General features: G+C 46.7%; 1 long non-coding RNA gene across 1 annotated transcript; it reads left to right on the top strand.

Annotated features, from left to right (window-relative positions):
• The first annotated feature begins 1,485 nt into the window (after positions 1-1,485).
• LOC136624743 (uncharacterized) lies at positions 1,486-9,247 on the top strand. The gene is made up of 2 exons (XR_010792415.1): positions 1,486-1,602; positions 8,878-9,247. It is a non-coding gene; the product is annotated as an uncharacterized lncRNA (long non-coding RNA).
• The last annotated feature ends 9,499 nt before the right edge of the window (positions 9,248-18,746 follow it).

Raw genomic sequence — 18,746 nt, forward strand, 5'->3', positions numbered from 1 at the left:
GCGCCACGTTACGTGGGGCCGTTTGCCATCACACGTGTGGTGAACCCACTCGCCTACGAGCTGGGGTTGCCAGCCACATGGAGGATTCACAGGGTATTCCATAATTCGCTACTGAAACCTTTTGTCCCTTCAGTGATGCCCACCTCCGGTCCCCCTCCGCCCACCCTGGTCCGGGATGAAGTTGAATACGAGGTCCAGGAGATACTGGACTCTCGTCAGTGTCGAGGAATCCTATAATATTTGGTGGCTTGGAAGGGGTTTCGACCAGAAGATCATTCCTGGGTGGCCGCACGTGATGTTCACGCTCCCGTGTTGGTACGGCGGTTCCACCGTCGTTTTCCGGATAAGCCTGGTCGAGTTTCCAGGGGCCCGGAGGTCCCCCGTCAGAGGGGGGGTAATGTTACCATGCAGGGCGGCGCTGGGTCCCGCGGCAGGCGCGCGCCGCTCCAAGGTCGGCTTCGGCGTCCCGGAGCTGTGCTGTTGGGGCTCTCCCGACGGCGTGGAGCAGCCAGCGTGCAGCGGCATGGGCGTGTCCGCACGTAGAGTGCCGCCCGCTCTCCTCCACCTTCCATATGCAACAGTGGGAGAGTCGGCTCCTCCCACTCTCCGCCCCTGGGCGGAGGCTTTAAGTTAAAAGGCTGGCAGTGACCTGAGCTCACTGCCAGTTATTGGTTCTGCTAGCCTTTAGTCAGGTCTGTTCCAGTCTGCCCTAGTTGCTTGTCAGTTAGTTAGTGGGTTAGCCAGGGCCGAGGCAAGTAGGCAGGGACAGTGGGGTGCGGGAAGTTCAGGGCACCACACCTGGCGCTCGGGGGCAGAGTGCCGTAACAGGTCCTCTCCCAGGTCCTGTGCATCCAGCGCTCCGGAGGTGAATAGAGCCGTAGTATCCCCTCCCCCTGGTAATCGCTGGCCGGCAGAGACTGATAGACTGCAGATGTGACCACTCACAGCTGCAGCCTATCAGTGGGGGGGCCGCGCGCCGTGGGAGTCTGCAGCCTGTAATTGGCTGCCAGCTCCAAGTGTAACAGCCCTCCCCTCTGCTCTTGCCGACCTGCGGCGCTGCCTCCCGTCTCTCTCCTCTCCCTTCTCAGCCATCATGCGGCCGACAGCACCGATCCCCTGGGCCCCCTCAGCTCAAGTGCCGGGTATATGCACTGAATGTGCATGTGGGTATGGCAGAGGGCGGCCCCGGGCCCCCTGAGCGCAGGGGCCGGGTCGCCATGGCGACCCCAGCACCCCCTGACGCTACGCCTATGATGAAGGCCTCAGGGGTCGAATACCCACTGATCAGATACTTGGCTCCTAGGTGAGATAAGTACTTTTTGTGTGCCGTTTAATGAGGAATGTAAGTTTTATTTAAATTCTGCCAACTTTCATGTTTCATTTCTTGGCCACATAACAGGTACACTCTAAGCCAAGTGTCAAACTCAAGGCCTGCGGGCCAAATCCAGCCCACTTTCCCAAGAGGATGGAGACGCAGCCAGCGCTTGGCAGAGGTGGCCGTTGCCATCTCAGCTCCCAAGCTTTAGAACACACCTCCACACCACTCTGTTCAGCAACTCACAAGTGGTGGCACAACTGTGACAGCCCTACCCAGGCAAAAAGGTACATAAACCATAACAAGTCTGCTGAGGCCCTGCCATTTGGTGCATTATACATCCTGTGTAACTCCTGCCCATTTACACGTTTTGTATGCAATCCAGCAAAACCTCATCATAGTGCATTAAGCTCTATAGCCAAGTTAGGGAATGGTTACATTTAGGGCTCATTCACACGGGAGTATACAGGTTTGGTCCATGAAATACACAATTTTTGGTCTGTGAAAACGCTAACGTATTCAGACCTTCTTGTGTTTTATACGTGCATGAGAAAAAACACAAAAAAAAAAGCATACCACCTCTAAGTTGGATACAAGATGTGATACGGGTGGGCATGGAGGCTCTAGTACCCTGTTGTACCGCCTCTAGCTTGTATGCAAGATGTGATACAGGCGGGCATGGAGGCTCTAGTACCCTGTTGTACCGCCTCTAGCTTGGATATAAGATGTGATATGGGCAAGCATGGAAGCTCTAGTACCCTGTTGTACCGCCTCTAGCTTGGATACAAGATGTGATACGGATGGGCATGGAGGCTCTAGTACCCTGTTGTACCGCCTCTAGCTTGGATACAAGATATGATACGGGGGGGGGGGGGTATGGAAGCTCTAGTACCCTGTTGTACCGCCTCTAGCTTGGATACAAGATATGATACGGGGGGCATAGAGGCTCTAGTGCCCTGTTGTACCGCCTCTAGCTTGGATTGAAGATGTGATACAGGTGGACATGGAAGCTCTAGTACCCTGTTATACTGCCTCTAGCTTGAATGTAAATTGTGATACGGGCGGGCGTGAAGACTCTAATACCCTGTTGTACCGCCTCTAGCTTGGATACAAGATGTGATATGGGGGGCATAGAGACTCTAGTACCCTGTTGTACTGCCTCTAGCTTGGATTGAAGATGTGATACAGGTGGCCATGGAGGCTCAAGTACCCTGTTGTACCGCCTCTAGCTTAGATACAAGATATGATATGGGGGGCATAGAGGCTCTAGTACCCTGTTGTACCGCCTCTAAGTTGGTTACAAGTTGTGATACGGGCGGGCATGGAGGCTCTAGTACGCTGTTGTACCAGCTCTAGCTTGGATATAAGATGTGATATGGGCAAGCATGGAGGCTCTAGTACCCTGTTGTACCGCCTCTAGCTTGGATTGAAGATGTGATACAGGTAGGCTTGGAGGCTCTAGTACCCTGTTGTACTGCCTCTAGCTTGGATGTAAACTGTGATATAGGCGGGCATGGAGACTCTAATACCCTATTGCACCGCCTCTAGCTTGGATACAAGATGTGATATAGGCAGGAATGGAGGTTCTAGTACCCTGTTGTACCACCTCTAGCTTGGATACAATATGTGATACGGGTGGGCATGAAGGTTCTAGTACCCTATTGTACTACCTCTAGCTTGCGTACAAAATGTGATGCAGGAGTAGTGATGACAGCAGAAGATGAAATACTAATGACATGTGAAGGCTGGGAGTAGTAGTGACAGCAGAGGATGTAGTACTAATGATAGGTGGAAAATAAGAGTAGTAGTGACAGCCAGAGGTGTAACTATAGGGGGTGCAGAGGTAGTAATTAGAGATGAGCGAGCATACTCGCTAAAGACAATTGCTCAATCGAGCATTGACCTTAGCGAGTATCTACCCACTCGGAAGAAAAGGTTCGGCTTCCGGCGCGGGTGACAGGTGAGTTGCGGCAGTGAGCAGGGGGGAGCAGGGGGAGGAGAGGGAGAGAGAGATCTCCCGTCCGTTCCTCCCCGCTCTTCCCAGCCGCTCTCTGCCCGCCGCCGGCACCCGAATCTTTTCTTCCGAGCGGGCAGGTACTCGCTAAGGGCAATGCTCGATCAAGTAATTGCCCTTAGCGAGTATGCTCACTCATCTCTAGTAGTAATTGCTACCGGGTCCAGGAGACCAAAACACCAGTATTATAAATGGCACATGGTAGATAGGGAGCCCTGTTACAGATTTCACATCGGGGCCCAAGAGCTTCTAGTTGTGCCTCTGGTGACAGCAGAGGATGGAGTACTAATAGCAGGTGGAGGATGGGAGTAGCAGTGAAGACAGCAGAGGATGAAGTACTAATGACAGGGGGAGGATGGGAGTAGTAGTGAAGACAGCAGAGGATGAATTACTAATGACAGGTGGAGGATGGGAGTAGTAGTGAAGACAGCAGAGAATGGAGTACTAATGAGAGGTGGAGGATGGGAGTAGTAGTAATGACAGCAGAGAATGGAGTACTAATGAGAGGTGGAGGATGGGAGTAGTAGTGATGACAGCAGAGGATGAAGTACTAATGACAGGTGGAGGATGGGAGTCATGAGGAGTGAAGGCCGCGGGGGAGGGGTTCAATAAAAATTTTGAAAACGACCACGCCGACAATCAGAGGGTCATTTCCCAGAGAACACTTATCGGTCATATCCCCTGAAATATAATCTAAATACTTTATTATTCAAAAAACAAAGACAACATTGAAAGATATTTAAAATAAAGGGGCAAATGGTGGTAGCAATGAGATGTGACCAGCAGTCACCAATTAGTATCATGTGTGTAATTGTGCATATACACACTAAGGGCTCCTGCACACGAGCGTATATCACAGCGGCCCGATATACGCTACCCATCTGTTGCATTGGTTTCCAATGTAGGAGTTCAGATGGGCGTATACCCGATGTATATAGACATCTGGCCGGCAAATATAGCTCATATGGTATGCATTCCTGCCAGACGTTTTTACGCCCGCCAGAAAAGTTAGTTCTGTAATGGCAGCCACTGCCATAGCCTCCTATGGGAGCCTATAACAGTTGCTGGAGAAGGGAGGTGGGAGGGAGTCTAGCAGTATCCCTTTGCTGGCTGCTCCCATAGGCTGGAGCAGAGAGGGGGAGGGACTAGCTCTGCTAAGTTCCCACCCCCTCCCCTTGTTGTAAGCCAGCAGAGGGCAGAAATGGGGCGGGAAGGGTGTTGGAGTTTAGCAGAGCTGATGGTATCCCGGGGCTGCGGCGTATATGCACCGCAACCTAGGCCGTCTAAACGGGCGTTAAAACGGGAGTTGCAGACGTGCTTTGGTCAGGACTACATCTTGTTTACGTGATTTTCGGCCTAAAACATAGGCCTGGATGGTCAACTTCCAAAAACCTATGTAGAGATTAGAAACTCAGCACTACGAAAACCCTATTAAAATCTAACCCTTAGCCACCCTGACATGTTTTACCTTGCGGTCTCCTCAGGGGGTACAAATACTTCTCAGAGCTGAGGGTTTACTAGACAGTCTCTGATCTCCACAGCTTCAACTCCAAACTGATACATTAAAACAAACTATCAGGGCACAAGAGAGATTCCCATTCACAGACATCAAGCAGAGATCTTACAGAGAATTGTTCACTGTTTAGTGATTAGAGGGTCTGTGCTAAGTTTGAAACTTCTCCCCTGATTGGTGGGGTCCCACTGATTACAAGGTGTTGGGTCCCCACAAATCAGTAGTCACCTTCACTGCTCGTCCCTTGTGGTCAGCTCTGGTCTCCGCTGTCTGTTTACAGGCAGCTGTGATATCCCGTAAACCTGCTGTAGCAGCCAATTACAGCGCTCAGCCATGATCACCAAGCACTGTCATTGGCTGCTGCAGCTTGTTTGTAGATGGGCTCAGCATGCAGAGTGATGTCACAGGGAGATCAGAGCCGGATGATAAACGGGGGACCCGGTGACAGGGGTTTCCTTAACTCAGACAACCCTTTTAAGCTTCTTTAATTGAACGGTCCCCTTCTTCTATGACATTCACGTTTTCCAGTCCTGTCATTACAGTTTGGCTGATTGCTGGGACTTGTAGTATTATCTTTGTAGACTGAACCATTAACAAATGTAGTCCACACTTCCTACAAACAAATTGAATGCGCAAGTTCATGTACACCATGGCTGAAACAATACAAGCAGCTGCAGCACTACTGCAAGCACTCAATATCTGAAGTTACATGACATTATTGTTGTATTTACTGACACATAATCTTGTGAGGTTCTTAGCACACATTTTGATCAAAACATGTGAGCCCATCTGCCACGTCAAGGCGACCTCTTGTAGATGGGACCCTACACTACACTAACCTCTCTTTAGGCCTGTTGGGCTAATCCCTGTAAGTTCTCCCTGTGGCAAGGGAAAACCTAGGAGAAGCGACAAGTGGATGCCTGCAGGGGGCGCTAGAATTTATGAGGAATCCATTACAATATTCTGATATATTTGGTAAATTGTAGTGTGACTGATACTTGGGGTCGGAATTGCAAGACCTTTTCCCATCATTGTAGATGTCTGAGGCTTGTTTTGTGCAGGGCAATTTTTATATTTTAAATTAGTGGACCATATGATGTACTGAAAAACTTACTGAAGATTTCTAAGTGGCGTTAAATGGAAAAAAAGCAATAATATTATTTTTCAAGTATGTTTTTTACACAGGTTGCATAAAAATGGGATGATAACTTTATTTTGTGGGTGGGTATGATTGTGATACCAAATTTAAGTAGCTTTTTGTTGGGCGACTTTTGAAAAAATGAAATATCTTCTTAAACTAATAATTTTCTGCCGCCATGAGTTTTTATTTTCCCGTTGATGCAGCTGGGTGAAGGCTCGTTTATTGTGGATAGCTGACAGTTTCTATTTCTACTGTTTGGGGTACATATAACTTTTTGATCGCTTTTTATTACACTTTTTTCTTGGAGATGGGGTGAACAAAAAAGTGGAATTCCAGTGTTGTTCACCGTGCAGGCAAAAAAACTACACTATTTTAATAGATCAGACTTTTGTAGGCGTGGCAATACTAAAAATAGTTTTTTTAAATTAATATTATAAAGGGTTTTTTAAAAACTTTTAATATTTAGTATTTAAAAAAAACTTTTTCAACTGATTTTGAATCTTTTTTTAGGCTCCTAAGGAGACTTAAACTTGTGAGCGTTTGATCACTTAAACAATAAGACATCCAAATGGAATGCTGCAATCTTATTACTGGGAGGGGAGGGGCATTCAGGCAATGTAAATGTCGATTGGACCATTTAAATGACGCTGTCAGAATTAAATAGTTAACAACAGCGATTAGAGTTATCTCCAATCAGGGTTGTTGTGGCTGGGTGTGAGATGTTATAGACAGCTGACACCCTCAATGTATGGAGCAGGCTCCGCTCCCGAGCCCACTCCATACAAACCCTGCACACAACTGCCAAACATGTACAGTGTATGTTGCCAGGATGTTTAAAAAAAAAAAAAAATCCGGCCTCCTCCACCCCTTATAGCCGGCCATCACTCACCTCATTTCCCCATCGCTCATTACAGTACTGTGATGGACGGGAGGAAATGCAATTACCAGTAAATGTGAAATAATCATAGACATGTGCTACAATGTCATTAACTAGAAAAAAAAATCCGGCCTCCTTCCACCCCTTAATAGCCGGCCATCGCGCACCAATGTGTTTCCCCTTCACCCGTGGCAGCACCATCAGCTGCTGCTGTCATTGGTTCGGGGAAATCCATCTACTGGTAAGAAAAAAACGGTATTTTTAAGGTCTTTAGTATAGTGCACATGTCTATGATTCTACATGGCGCAGATGTTGTGGCGCTGGTACTTACCGCCAGCTGGGTGGTACTGCTGGCACACTCCTAAGGGGTCCCACGGTGTCTTTTCTCCTGATGTACTCATGGGGGCTCAGGAGGACCGCTCGCTCTGGTGGTTGTAAAGCCGGAGTCCAAGAGGGTCTTCAAGTTGGAGAATGAAAACCCTCTGAACATGGCCTGGTCTTTAGCTGACGGGCGGAAGTCCTTGGCCTCTGCTGCTTCCACGGCGTCCAGGTGGAATGGCTGAAGATGTTGAGGTTTAGATGACTGCAAGAAAAGAAAATACTATTCTGATTATGGTGAGAAGGGTTTTCCCATGTAAGACAAACTACGGACCTGTTTGCTGACTGCATTCGTATCAGTGGGATTGAGCTGCAATACCAGGCATAACCACTAAACGATATATGACGCTGTGCCTGATATACAAGGAAAATGCTGCAGCGCTCACTTTTCACTGTTCTAATATTGATGACCTATCCTAAGAATAAGTCATCAATATTTAAAGTTTGGGGTTTTCCAGTTGTGAACTATTGATGGTCCATCCTCTAGATAGGCAATCAGTAGTAGATCAGGGAGGGAGTCCCTCACCATCCAGGATCTAGTACAATTCTGCTCATTTACTTACCTCAGGGATGTGCAGTGGGGGCACTCTAAGGGATTCCAGAGTCCCAGTCAATCAGCTGGAAGAACAGGTGCTTTCGGATGTTTCTGTTGACTCTGAGACGCTTGGCCGGGTTCTTTTTGAGGAGCTGAAATGAGAAATGTCACTGTTATTACTGACTATAATTACTGACTAGAAAAGGCAATAAAAGCATCACAAATGATTACAACATTAGAACTCAAAGAAATATAAGTAACACTCTTACCTGTAAGATGATGTTCTTCGCTCTGGAGGTGGACTCATTAAAGAGTTTTGCTTTATACTCACGCTCGCCAGTAATCATTTTATTCATGATGACTCCAAATGAAAACCAATCGACGGCGGCGTTGTATTCCTCTCCGGCGTCCATCTGCCATAAACAGTAAACAGTAAGTTGGGAAATAAGTTTTACATCATTACATGGGATCTGGGCACTGCACTAGGCGAGCGCTGAGACCGCAGTCCTCTATACCATCCCTGGACTGCTGTCTCCAGGATCCATGACCCAAGAACATTAATACACTTATGGCAAAAAATAGTATAAAGAGTCTATTCCTCTCACCTCAGGAGCAATATAGCCTTCGGTCCCAGCATGATCGGTGGCCGTTCGGTCTCCGTGCATGTTCTCCAAGGCAAGACCGAAATCTGTGATCTTCACATGGACCGTCTCAGCCACCAGGATGTTCTCGGGCTTCAGATCTCTGTGGATGATCCCCTTGGCGTGGAGGTGCTGGATGCCGCACACCATCTCTGCAGTGTAGAATCTGGTGCTGTTGACATCGAGCCGTCCCTTCGACTGCAGGAGTTGGTCCAGGTCCCCGCAGCTCAGATACTCCAGTCCGAGTAGAACGTGCGTCTGTAATGTAGAAGAGACATATGAGAAGGTACAGGTCCATACAATGGAAGAATCTGTCTCAAAATGGCCGCTAGATACAAAATGGAGCATTATAAGATGTAAATAAGCTTGTGTGTAGTGAAACAATAATTAAAGCAGAAATAACTTGCAGAGCATGGCATTCGGTGCAATGTCTAATGATTTGTTTTTTTTCTATTCATCCGAGAACATTTGCCTGGTACAGTCGCTATCAGAAGAGACTCCCCCACTCCTGAGCTATGGGAAAAGAGCAAATCGTGCTGATAAGACGCTGCGATCATCCAAACTCCAAGGGAGGACGGGATAACGTCCGGGAGGAGTAATCATTTGAAGGACATTTCACATATTTATTCTCACTGCGCTGATTGTTGAACAAAGCACAATTCTTGATGTTTTTTCTAACCCAATGAAATTAACCCCATGACTAATGATGACGTATTCCTTTCCTGTATTTAGAACTATACTCAGTCAATAAACGCTCAGAGTATGTACGCCTTAAGCAGAGTGAGCTATATACTTGCCGTGGCTCTCTCTCCGTATCTGAGGAGAACTAGAAACCGACTCTTGTGTGGTTCTTGGCCTCCGTGCTGCAGCGGATACGAATTGATTTGGAACCCAAGACTTGAAAGGTTAATGTGACCTAGCGGTCCTTAACACATATAAGGAGGTTGGTTAGTATGACGTTATATTACAAAGTCCACATCTACGGGGCACATAGCGGTGGAGTTTGCAGATGTGCGATAACAACTATACCTTGGTCTGAAATGCGAATTCTGCATGGACGAGGAAGGGACTCCCAATCGTAAGCTGCAGAACACGGTGCTCCACCATCACATCCGCCATCTCCACTTCTGCTAGCAGGGCTTTCTTCCTGATGACCTTCACTGCGAATTGCTGGCAGGTAGCGGTGTCCTCTGCCAGCACGACTTTCCCGTAGGCTCCCCGGCCGAGTACATGTTGGAACCGCAGTCTCTCTCGGATGGTCGTAGAGGTGGTGCTTCCTGAGCCAGTTGGCCAAACACCGCTGGGTCCTCCTTACAGGGAGCAGAATAGTAGAAGTGATGATGTTTGTAATATCTGCTGCACATTATTCACACTGATGGGAATAATGTACATGTGTAATGTATATGTGGTGTAGATATTTTCGAATATACATACAGAAGCAGTAAATACTACCTTAAGGGCCGCTTCACATGAGCGTATACGCAAAAGCTCTCTCCAATGCAACGTATTTGCACATAACAAGGTTGTTGAGGTTGATTTGCAGTCATGCCTAGTACTGTACTTTTTGTGCACACGGGGCCAGGTCACGTGACACCCCCTTCCATGGATTAAAAGGCTATTTATCCTAATGAAGTCCAGATGTGTTTTTTAGCAGTTTTGCGCAGTGTTTTACGCATTCCCCTGGCATATTTGCGCACCTATGACTTTAGACTTCTATGAGGGGCATTTGCTCCGCAAAACACAGAAAGATGGAGCAGAACCTAATTTTTTGCGAGTAACAAGATGGCGCACCACCACACTACCAACCGAGCCGTGATAGAATATCTCCATGATGGTCTGCCAAAATGCTGGATAGGATGGAGAGGTGCTGTTGAATTCCCTCTCTGTTCCCCTGATGTAACCCCCCTAATGTCTACCTGTGGGGAGCCCTAACGGATGTGGTATACCGTGGAAAACCAGCTACACTGGCTGCACTATGGAAAGAAACTGAAACTTAATGCAGATCAATCCCTGCGGACGCTGTAACCAGTGTTCTTCATGTAGAATCCCTTTTCTCCCTTTTTCCTTGGGCTATCTGATAACACATTTATATCATAGTGTACCCTTAGAAGTCCAAGTTGTTGCATATTTTTTCCTATCCATAAACATCCTTATTCAGGATCGCTGATCCTCTTGGCCACAATCGGCCTTCAGGGATTCCTGTCTAGTTGTGTAAATGTGGTATCCTGGTCTTGGGTTCCAAATTAATTCTGTATTTTTGTCTGTCAATCACTTTCACGTTCATTCCAGTATCTACTTGGTCTGACGTGGATTATGTGTGTTCAAGTGCCCTGGTTTTTAATAGTATCTCAATAAAGTTTGGTTTTAGACATCTAATATAGGGGACATTATTGCAACTGGGGCTAATACAGGGGACACTATTACTACTGAGGCCACTGTGGGGGTCACTATTGCTACTGGTGCCACTCTGGAGGTTACTGTTACTACTGGGGCTAATATGGGGGACACTTACTACTGAGGTCACTATTACTACTGGGGCTAATATAGCCGACACTATTACTACTGAGGCCACTGTGGGGGTCACTATTGCTACTGGTGCCACTGTGGAGGTTACTGTTACTACTGGGGCTAATATAGGGGACACTATTACTACTGAGGTCACTATTACTACTGGGGCTAATATAGCCGACACTATTGCTACTGAGGCCACTGTGGGGGTCACTATTGCTACTGGTGCCACTGTGGAGGTTACTGTTACTACTGGGGCTAATATAGGGGCCAGTATTACTACTGAGGTCACTATTACTACTGAAGCCACTATAGAAGTCACTATTACTACTGGATAAGAAAAGTCAATTATAAAAACCCTGCGCTGGTTGGACAGCCTAATAACAATATTCAGCAGTCACTGGTGACCCTCATATCCAAATGAGAAGAGAAGAATGTGTGTATAAATAAAGTTGATTGAAGCGCACCCCCATGTAAGGGAAGGCGTTATTGTTAATTTAACACTGTAGTGACCCCACAGCTGCATTGAGCGCATAGGCGTGGCATCACGGGTTGCTGGGGTCGCCATGGTGACCCGACCTCTGCGCTCAGGGGGCCCAGAGGCCGCCCTACGCCATAACCTACATGCACATTCAGTGCATTAATGGGTGGCCGTTTTGTGTGCAGCATGATTCCAATCAGGCTGCATGCAGAACGGCCAGCCCAAGTGTAGCCCGGCAGAGCAGGGGGGAGGAGGAGGAGGGAGGAAGTCACATGGGCCGGCAGGGCACAATGATCATGTGCTGCCCCCTGCTTCCTGCTGAATGTGGAGTTGCAGCGTCGGGGTAAGTGTGTCCCTGTCTGTCCCTATCTACTGCATGCAGGTTCTAAGGCCGCTCTCACACATGTGTTCAGAAAACGCAGCTTGAAATAGTGACCAGAATTTTAAGCAGTGTTTTCTAACACAGGTTACAGCGTTTGACGGCGCTTTTTAATGCACCCCATCATTGTGGTGGGTGATGAGGTGTGTTAAAACCACGAAAACGCAAAAATAGAACAGACAGCTCTGAAAAATCACAGTGATAGGGACACCGCGTTCCAGCGCGGATGTGAGTAAGCTCATTGATATCTATGGGAGTGTTGTACCGTGGTTAGTACGGCACTCGGGGCGCTGTGCTCATAGCGGTAAAAAGCGGTGTGTGTGAGAGTGGCCTGCGGAGCTACAAACAAATTTTCATGTGCAGGAAAGATTACATAAAGGGGCAGATCATGTTTGCAGCACGATCTAGGTATGAGTATGGGGGAGTGTGGGGTGGAGGCCCCAGGGGGGGCCCCGAGCAGAACTTTTGCACCCGGGCCCCTGAGCCCTTAGGTACGCCCCTGATTGAGCGTGTTCTCTCTCCAGTACTTCTATGGAGAAGGAACGCGCAGCCACAATGACGTCGATACCCAGACATCGGCACACTATGTCCTCTGCCCTCCGAATGGAACACAATATGCGTAGCAGCCGGAGATTAGCAGTAGAGACAGCGAGGACGTAATGACGTCACCAGGGGATACACTGGAAGAATGACCTCAGGATGGAGCGCAATGAGTGTTCTTGCAGGAGACTAACAACGATGACAGCAACGTGTGGATGTAATGACGTTACTAGGTGACGTACCAGTAGAACCGCCCCTCTCCCCTGGAGCAGATACAGGAACATGTGCTAACTACCTACACAATCATATGGGGTAAATATGAATACTATACTATGTTTGTTTATGTATGGCTTAATAAAGGGACTGTTATGCACAGAAACGTGTTGCCAACTTCATCTATATACCGTCCGGAACATCGCATCTATATCTTCTATATACCTTGATGTACCATCACTAGGAGGGGCTGCTGTAGTTATAATAATAATAATAATAATCTTTATTTGTATAGCGCCAACTTATTCCGCAGCGCTGCCTTTCAATAGGTGGCACTGTGGAGGATTTATTCCATCTCCCTTATTTCCTTTCATTAGTTTTGCAGAATTGTTGTTGTGGAATCTGGTATATGAATGCATTTGTTTGCAAGATGAGGACAGTTGTATCATACGTGTTACGTCCTGTGTGAACTCTTACTAATATTTGAATGAGACTTGACTGCATGAACAGATGAGAGTTAATGTGTGATGTAGGCGCTGTGTGCTGATAATTTGGAAGCCTGCCAACAAGTCATAATTATACTGTTTCTGAGAATGCTCTATAGAAGTAACGTACGGACAGCCATACCTGTACTTACACCTGCTGCCAAACTCCGCACCTTTCTGGGCCTTGTTTTCATACTGCCCCTATTGGTCCACTTTGTTTTCGCTCTTATACAACTACTTATTCTTTTCTCTCACCCTTTTATACTTCATCCGTTGTTCTTTTCTGTACTGAATTTTCTGGCCAGGTGACAGTGTGGACACAAAAGTCCAGGGGACGACCACGGCCACCTGGATGCTACTCAGAATCCAGTGGCTCGAGGAGCTCCCTCATGTGTTTGTGCGGTGGCAGCAGTACAGGCAATGGTTAACAAATCTTCGGAGTTGGTCTTGAACCAACTCCCCCTAGTGGTCCTCACCCCCCCATGACACCCGGAGCATATACATGCAAGTGCAACCCAAGCACTTATTTCTGGCCCGTCAAATCCAGCTACAATGTGCTCTTGTCATTTTTCTACTACCTTGAACTCGGTTACCCTTCCAATTAAGTACCTTAGTTCAAAAGGGGGGGAGAGAAGATATAGGTGATCTAGGTATTGCAGGTCAGCTATTTTTAAAGCTATTTTTAAATTTTTAAATTTAAATTTTTTTTCTTTTTCTTTTTACAACAAGGTTATGATCTATTTGAAATAGAATACCAATCTGATTGTTTAGCGGTAATTTGTGAAAGGGGCTTCAGAAGTGCCAATTCAGCTGGCAGAAACTGAACCGCTTGAGGTAATGTTTAAAGGGTCACGATACCTCACGCGCTTCCTTATGCTGGAAGGTCCTGAAAGTATATTGAGAATTGCGTGATGGGACCCTTGGGAGGTTGTATCAAACTTCACCTCTCCGTTGAGGCTTGTATACACCCCGGGTCTGAAAGTCACCCGACCTTATGTCGGATGGCAGCAGACCAAGCGACACCTCTACCCGTCCTCACTTTTACGTACGCAGAGGACCAAGCTCTTAGCCCCCTTGGTCCGTCAGTACCCCCTGGCACATGTCCAGGAAGATGCAATTGCAGACACTGTCTCTTCTTTATGTTAACTTAAAGCCCTTAAGAAATGTGTCTTCTCAGCCAATACCCCTTTTGTTCCACGTTAAAGAGAAAGAGTTTAAAGGGCCAGCCAGACTGTCAGTATTTGTTTGCATTTATTTTCAGAGGAAAGCAGTACTGTTGGACAGTGCTGCCATAAGGGGGCACAGAATAGCCCAAAACCAGTTTACCAGATGCATGAAGCTGATATTAGACGCCTGGTCAATTCCCGAGGGCACCACCCTCTTGTAATATGTTGATGATTTACTTTTTTTATGTACTCCTGACCCAAATAATTACCTCAATGTGTCACTAAGCCTTTTGTGTTTCCTCCATCAAGAATAGAAAAGCTGTAAGTTTACTAATGGAAGCCATCATGTTGCCAGAACAGGTGGCCATAATAAATGTTAACTGAAAGCCCTTGTTAATAATGTATATTCTGAGTTGTTTTTGTAGATGGTACCAGGGTAATTGACGACTCCACGCTGGATATGCAGTGATCACGCAACAAGATGTCCTAAAAGCAGAATGCCTCCGCATGTCCCAGGACAGGAAGCGGAATTACAGGCCCTCACTGAGGCGTGTGGAGTGGTAGAAGGTAAGACGGCAAACATTTACACTGACTCCCGGTATGCATTTGGCATAGCTCATGACTACGGCCTAACATGGAAGGCCAGACAGCTTGTTAAGAATGGTGCAGCGATGACAAAGTGGAAAGCTCACACCAATTCCTACAGCAGAGAAACAAGAGGCAACGCCATCACAGATCACACAGCAAAAGCAGTGGCCCTCAAGCCGTGGAAGAAAAGAAGAAAAGAAGAATTTAACAATAATTTTGGACTTTGATATAAACCTTGGACTTTGATTACTTTGATATGAACTTGGACTTTGATATGCTAAAGACTTTACAGTTACAAGCCAGCAATGAAGAAAAAGACAAATGGACTAAATAGGGGAGCAGCAGAAATGGGACGGTGAATGGCGAACAGTCAACAGAACTTGCCCACCAAGGTCCCTGTGCTCCATGATGGCCCAGCGAATGCACGGAAAGACACCTACCGGGGGTCCAGAAGTCCGCCTTGAGGTCGTGTCCTCTGGCCTGCTCTGTCGCCTCCGGTGCCGTCCGGCATGACGTGCCCACAAGGGTCTTTCTGACTTTATTCCTGACAATGTTGCCTCCTGTGGCTAGAAATGCACTGACGCCGAAATCTGCGATCTGCACGGAACCGTCTTCACCCAGAAGGATGTTTCCAGCCTTAACATCCCTGAGGATCTGGCCGTTCTTATGCAGGTACTCCAGGCCTTCTAGCACCTCCTTCAGCATGGTGGCGATGCTTGCCTCATCCAGCACCCCGTTCAAAGCAGCAATGAGGTCGATGCTTGAACAAGGACGGGTGGCTCCTGGGTTTCCTGTAGTTGCTGCATCATCACTTGTCCAATTTTGCATGACCTTTGCTGTAAGCAACAGGGCAGAAGTAAATTTGCCACATAACACTTGCCTAGACCACTCTACCCATTTCAGGGATTACAATTTGACTACACTCAGCTCCCACTTGTTGGGAAGTATGAATACGTGCTGGTTGTTGTTGATGTCTTTCCAGGTCGGAGACCTACCCTGTTACCAAGGTAAATAAGCAGGTGATCGTACAGGAGCTGATGAATGAGGTAATCCGCAGATACGAGGTACCGGAAGTGATTGACTCAAACAAAGGTACACACTTCACACCTGCAGAGTTTAGACAAAGTTAACAGACTAAATGGTACGCTTAAGTTAAAAGAAGTGTTGTTTGGCTTTATGCCAAGATTGGGGCTGTATCATCCACAAGCCCTGCAGCAGGGCTATGACATAGTAGCCGGATATGTAAAGCACCTGTGTGACCAACTAATGGTAACCCAGAATCTAGTCTTTTTCTCCCATTCCAGGCCCAGACAACCTAGGGGAATCTTATTCCCTACTACCTGGAAATTGGGTGGTCGTAAAGAGACGTGTCCGGAAATCCCTAGGGCCCAGAGTCAAAGGGCCCTGTCAAGTCCTGTTGACCACACCTACTTTATAAAGTTGAAAGAACTGTTGTTTGTTTTAGGACTAATGGACTTTTCACGCCCTACCTTTGTCCCCCCCATGAGAAGAAAAATGAAGGACATTTTGTTTATTGATGGACTTTTGGACTCTTCACTCCATGCTTCGCCCTTGTGAGAGGGTGCAAAGGGACAATGCCCAAAACCACCTTGTTAGGCACCACCAAGTACTGTTGGACTTGTACACACACCTGGTGCCACTGGTTTTCCTTTCTTGGCTGTTCCTGTTCCGTCAAAAGAACTGTTTGCATGGACAAATGAAAACTCAGAAACCAGAGATAGCTGGTGGGGTAACACATTTAGTGCTTTGAACTCTGCCAATTGGTTTCCTGGTTTAGGAGGTTGGTTTATGGGGATCCTACAAAGTATATTACAAGTTGTGATGATTTTATTATGCATTTATAGAGCAATTAAGGTTATAGTTTCATGTATTTCTAAATGTACTGAAAAAGCTTTCTTTTCGCCGATATGAATCACGTGTTTATGGACTAGGAGTCATACTTGTCTTGACTCCATGTCCAAAACGGGGGAATGTGAGGGGTTAATTCATGTTTATGCCTTTTAAATTGATAAGTGTATTTCACAGAATACTTATGTGTTTATAATTTGCGTCTTCTTACAGCGACTCCATTTTGTATCTTTATGCTTGTATTGCTTCAATCATGTATCTGTATTAATTTCACCTCTCATACCTAGAGAATGTTAGACCCAATTGTAATAATGACTTCGAGTCCTTATCAGCTTCCCCTCTTTCTCATGCATTCTTTCCCTTGAGAGAGTTCACTCCTTTCTCGCAGAAGCGCCCAGGAATGTTTTGTTTTTATTACAGGTGTCACCGGACATTGATACATTGTTCGTGTAGGAGATTTCTCTAAAAGATGTGTAATGCTAATTAAAATTTGCAGATGCTATGTAACCTTGGGCATGCGCAATAATCAAATCAATACGTCAGCAAACCTTTTCTATATTATCTGTAATTCTTTGAATAAACGCACTTCACTCTGGCAATCTCATCCTGCATGTGGTTGTCCATTTGTGTCGTCTATGGGTACCCATATCTAAAGACTAATTTGGAAGCAGGCAGCATCCGCTCAACGGTCAGTTTGACCCCCTACACATGTTTGTCTTATGTTGATACACTGTGCAAGGCTATCTTGTCATTTCCAGTATGTGTGTTGCACAGCTGCATTGCTAGAAGGGTTAAATGTTTAATAAAATCCAAAGTCCGCATGTAAATGTATCAAGTCTATTATGTCATGTGGTATGAAAGAAGATTTAAATAGGAGTGCTGGAGAGCGGAAAGAGGTCTTCCATCTTGTCTGCTACCAGAGTTCCACCTAACACAGAGCCACATGGAGGCACTTTCAGCCTCCTTTTGGTGAAGATGGAATAGGAGGAGAAATTTCCAGTGCTGTTTGAGTGAGCCTCCAAAAGTAAGAGAGAGCATTTGTAAGTAACTACTTTTTCTCAAGGCCAGTGCAGAGCTACTAATAAGTCCTCAAGTTTTCCTACACCCAGAACCAGGATCATCGCGTAGAGGTACACCCTTTACTTGTCACACCCACGCGTCTCCAAGGCTGGGTGGAGGTACTTCAAGCTAACTTCTGTCAGAGTGTTTGTGGAGTGACCCTACCCCTTTCCTCCACCAGAGTGTTCCCCACCAAGAACCAGGAGCGGTTCCTGGCAGCTAATGTAGACTGCATGACCGGTATCATCCTGAGTTTGCTCCCTGACCTCAAATCTTTTGTCTTGCCTGCTCTGTAAAGACTGTACCACATGACATGACAAACTGATACATCTACATGCAGCAATGATTTTATTACTGTTCACCTCTCAAGTGCCGCAGCTGTGCAACACACACACTGGATATGACAAGGCAGGCTTTGCACAGTGCATCTACATAGAATGAAACATGTATGGCATTTATGGAGGGGACCAGGATGGTAGACTGCAAGACCGGTGTCATCCAGAGTTTTCTCCCTGACCTCTAATCTTTTGTCTTGCCTGCAATGAGTGAACTACCTTGTATTTTCTGTTTCCGAGCTCTAACCAGTCCTAGAGACCTGTGGTAATCAAGAACTGTTTGTGGCTGCATTTATTTTCTGCTGAGGGTCATAGTGGTGTGTGAAGGAACAGTGGCGTCACTCGTTACAACTACAACCGCTGGTTTCCTGTTTATTCGGCATCTCCCTATCCTAGGGGTGTCTCTGGTGGCCTGCAATGATGCTCTGGCCTTGGCTGCATGTGTTCCTCCGGGAAAGAGTTTGGTAAGTGCCATCGTGACAAACCATCACTTGACCCTCCCAGCTCCCCACGTATGTCAGGGGTCTGGGGTCTCCCTATGAGACACTGCATTAGGTTATCTCATCCTGATGAATCAGCCAACAAGATAGGGGCTGATGAAACTTGTCGATGACGATGATAGATAGAAAGCTAATAGAAAGGTGAAACAATGAGGAAATAGTTGAAGGGAAGTAAGATTCAAAAGGGACAGCATTTAGTATCAGCTGGC

Source organism: Eleutherodactylus coqui, chromosome 4, assembly GCF_035609145.1.
Source record: "Eleutherodactylus coqui strain aEleCoq1 chromosome 4, aEleCoq1.hap1, whole genome shotgun sequence".
Taxonomy (NCBI): Eukaryota; Metazoa; Chordata; class Amphibia; order Anura; family Eleutherodactylidae; genus Eleutherodactylus; species Eleutherodactylus coqui.